Genomic DNA, 4,726 nt, shown 5'->3' on the forward strand with positions numbered 1-4,726 from the left:
ATGGTCAACACCTACACTTGCAGAACCTACTGTTGCAATTGTGCTGCAGAACAGAGTCGAAGAAAAAACACTAGGTCGCAGATCTGTGTGAAAAAAGAAAAGGTAGAGTTCCTTAGTATGAAATGGATTAGAAATACGAGGGTCTAATCAAAAGCAAAAAGGGGGGTGGGGGGAGGGGAACCTGGGACTAAGGAAGAATGTTATCGCCACGGATGAAATCATCGAATTCTTTGGAAAAACCTTGAAGAAAAAGAGATTGGGAAAGGAGAGGGGACTGCGGGAAATGAGCGGCGGATCTGGGGAGAAGAAGAGATAAGGTAAAATGACTAGTGCCACCTTTGGACATGGTCGAGTAGTTTCTTTATGTCTCTTGCATGTGTGCCCCACCATGGGCATATCTGGCATTAAATTAACATAAATGACTTGTCCGAACTAAAAGGAAAAAAGAAATACGCAGAGCACAAAAAAGATAAAGGATACTTGGGGGAGGGTTCGACAATGGATCCTGCGGCGGCGAAGTCGGCGGAAGCGCCGCCCGATCCTCCCGTCGGATCGAAGCCTCCCCCTAAATTAAACAATATACCAGTAGGCGGAGGTGTAGCTCGTGATAAGAACATCCAGCATGATAGTCAAAACCTGCAACAACCTCCGAAAATCGGATCTCGCTCATCAAAGGTAAATTCGAAAAATCAAAGTACATCCCCTAGGAAGAGATAACCAGCGCCACTGATTCTCTTGGAAATTAACTTCTTGCTTTTTTGTTATTCTATGAAATTCCCTGAAAATTTACTGGTTGCTTCTTTCATAATATGTGAAGTTATTCTATGAAGTCAGTACCTCGATATGCAAAATGCAAAAAATCTGGATCGAGTACCAAAGAAACCTCAAACTAAACCAAGAAAATCCTCTAGTGGCGCACATGCGAAACAAATCATTCTCTCAAACTTGAAAAAGGTAAAAAGATGAAGAAACAATGCATGTATAAATCGTTTTAAAAAAAAGAGATACGACTACTTATTTTCTTCATATGCAGGTTGTAAATCAAGGAATACAACTGAGAGATAACATACTTTCTTCCAAGGATAACAAGGTAATGAAGTGGAACAGAGAAAAAGGTGACAAACAGATGAATTCGAATTCAGACTTGGTTTATCTGAGAAATTTAACACAATATGCAGGATGTAGATAAAGATATGCAGGACAAAATTCAATCCAAAAATGATGACCTTCTAGATCAGTTTGATCAATTTGTTGTCCATGCCGAGATGGAAAAAAGGAAGAAGGTACAATAAACGAAGTTCTATTTTTCTTGAATTGTAATTCCACGAGAAAAATGTACAAAAAAATTATTGATAAAATGTTTTACCTGCTGTAGGTTGCCTTAGAATTGCAGTCTCCACAAGTTCTTAAGGATACATGCAATCAGATTGTGCCTTTCGAAGATGGAAAAATGTTGGGGCCAAAAATTGACCAGGTATGCTGCATGAAATTGTTCATTCATTGGTTACAAAAAACATAGATAAAAATGCATGTTTTGAGAAAAATATTGAAACGGATGCTTATATTTTTTGTACAGAGTATTGTTCTTGAAGGAGATAAATTTTTGCATGAAGTTGTTCCTTTGGCGACAAAAGATCCAGAGAAGGAGCAAAATGCAGAGGTATTAACTGGCTTACAAAAAGTATTAGAATGAAATTATTACAAGTAGAAAATAAAAAAGAGTTACTAATATGACTAGTAAAATGTCTCAGACTGGAAAATTTGCTATCAATGACACAACCATAATGAAAGCACCAGAAGCAGTACTGAAATTCCTATCTCGTGACGAAGAAGATAAAAACATCGAAGAGGTAACTTGAAAAAAATAGATAAGAAATCTTGTTGCAGCATGAAAGTTCCCCTCCCTCAGAAAATTCCAGAATTAACTACTTATTTTTTCCACAGGACGAAAGTGATGATGATGATGCTTCTAAGCAATTGGCCAAAATACTCCCAGATGGTGAAAGCGACGAAGACATATCAGAATTTGAAGACTCTTCAAACACATTCATTCCCACTGGAGAAGAACTTAGTGAAGAGAGGCCACCAGAAATTGGAATGCTCTTTGATACATTGGAAGCGTCCCAGCGGTTTCTCAATATTTATGGCTACTTGCATGGATATGGTGTGGTCAAAGGTCGGAACTACAAGAACAAGAAGATCACTTTCCAGTGCTGCTTAGCAAGGAAAACTCATGCTCCCAATCTTACACGGCGGAAAAGGAAGAGGTCGGTAGTTCAAAGAACACGAGTGCCCCATGAATGTTACAAGTACAATTGCAAAATGGACAATGGAGATTCATATCGAGTCAATCTTGAACACAACCATGACTGTCCGAACACACCATCTTTGACTAAGTTCTTTTCAAACCACCGGAACATGTCGGAGGAAGATAAGAACTTGTCAATGATACTTCAAGACTCGCAGGGTTCCTCCGCGAAGAATTATGAGCATATTCCGTCGCTTGAAAGGAAGCAGGAAAGTTCTTTCATTCAACAAGAAGAAAATACAGAACCTCAAACGGAAGGAGAAGAGAGATAAGAACACTGATATTGCAAATGCACTAAAGTTTGTCGAGAAGCTACAGGCAAAAAACCAAGGAATTGTGATGAAGATGGATACTGATGACGACAACACAGTCCAAAGCATTCTGTGGACTGATGCTCGCTCCAAAATGGATTATTCTCTGTATGGCGATTTCCTTTCATTTGATACCACCTTCTCCACAAACAAATATAACATGCCATTTGCCCCATTCATTGGCATCAACGGCCAAGGACGAACAATTGTTTTCGCATGGGCACTGCTAAAAGATCAAACAGCAGAAACTTTCAAATGGGCTCTGGAAACATTTTTGGACGTCATGGACGGAAAGAAACCATCGATTATCATGACTGATCAGGACAAGGCAATTAAATCTGCAATAGATGATGTTCTGTTTTCAATATGGCACAGATTTTGTTTATGGCATATCATGAACAATTGTTCAGATAAAATGGGAGGTTACATGGCTGCTAGGGAAGGGATGGAAGATGAGATGAGGAAAATAATCATGGACTCCCTTACAATTGAAGAATTTGAAAGCAAGTGGAATGCCATGATTGAGAAGTACGATGCAGCCAGTAGCAAACATTTGCCCTTAATGTGGAAATGCAGATCACAGTGGGTACCTGTGTACTTCCGAAAAGTTTTCTGCCCTTTCATCCGTACAACAGGTCGCAGCGAAGGGATGAATTCCATATTCAAGGATTACGTGAAGCGCAAGGACACACTAGAAACATTCCTTGTCCAAGTACGAGTTGTTTCAAGAAACAATCATTGAAGCTGAAAATGATGACGATTTGTATCGATTGGTCTCGAGCCAATATATTGGGGCCACAACCTTGTCGAAAGACATCGCTGGAAAGATCTACACTCGGGGAATTTTCTTCAAGTTCCAAGACGAAATGCACAATTCAACCGCCTTCGGAGTTGAAGTAATAGAAGAAAACAAAATTTATAACCTGAAGAAGAATTTCAGCTACAAAGGGCAAGAATTCCATCAGCAGTCTTTCCGTGTTGAAGTTGACAGAACAAACGAGTTGTTTGATTGCATCTGTGGGAAGTTTGAACGAGATGGCATACTGTGCTTGTCATGTTTTACGACTCTTCACACAGTTTGACATAAATCAAATCCCAGATCATTACATCAACAAGCGATGGACCAAAGAATATAGAGAAACTGAATTACTCAAACACAAGAAAAGAATGATTGATGAAGGCGCAGGTAGTGAAAGCTCACGAGTATCAATGAGGTATGCAATTGTAATGAACAAGGTGTCGGACTTGTGTGCGAAGTATGCAAAGATGCCAACAGCGAGCAAAGAGTTCTTGGAGGAGATACAAAAACTTCAAGAGAAATACACATTGAAGCATAAAACACAACCTCGCACAAGGAGCTCCGCCTCATCAGGAACCACTGAAAGATCCGCCAATAAGAAGCAACAAATCAGTAGACAAAGGTGATAGACTGAAAAGGCAATCAGAAAAGAAGACAAACAAGAAGAAAGCAAAAAAAAAAAAAGAATGCTGATGATAAAAGTGATCTTCCTTGATTGATGATTTTGGCTATATGTAATAATTCTGTTAGGTCATACACATTCATATTCGAGGTGCAAAAAAAGCATATTCTGTGTGTTGGTATACATTAGTTTATGATTGTGATTGCTATGTATGTCCAGACTATTATATAAGGGATTCATATGTATGTCCAAACTATTATTATGAACTATATTTATGTCCAGAATACTATATATGTAGAATGTCAGATCATCAATAAAATGATAGATTGAAAATTAGTTGTAAAAAAGCATATTATTTGAGATAAAAACAACGATTAATTTTTTTCATCGAACATAATCCAAAAAAGGCCTTGATATCAAACATAATGCATAAGATGATACATAAAAAAAACATATAGTTTTCATACAAAAATTTTTTTTGACCCTGCTAAAATTGTTGTAAGAAAAGAAGATTGTTTATAGGTACTATGCAGGAGACTTATTCATTGCAAGGCAATCAGAAAAGAAGACAAACAAAGAAGAAAGCAAAAAAAAAAAGAATGCTGATGATAAAAGTGATCTTCCTTGATTGATGATTTTGGCTATATGTAATAATTCTGTTAGGTCATACACATTCATATTCGAGG

The sequence above is a fragment of the Lolium rigidum genome, chromosome 3 (assembly GCF_022539505.1).
Source record: "Lolium rigidum isolate FL_2022 chromosome 3, APGP_CSIRO_Lrig_0.1, whole genome shotgun sequence".
Classification (NCBI taxonomy): domain Eukaryota; kingdom Viridiplantae; phylum Streptophyta; class Magnoliopsida; order Poales; family Poaceae; genus Lolium; species Lolium rigidum.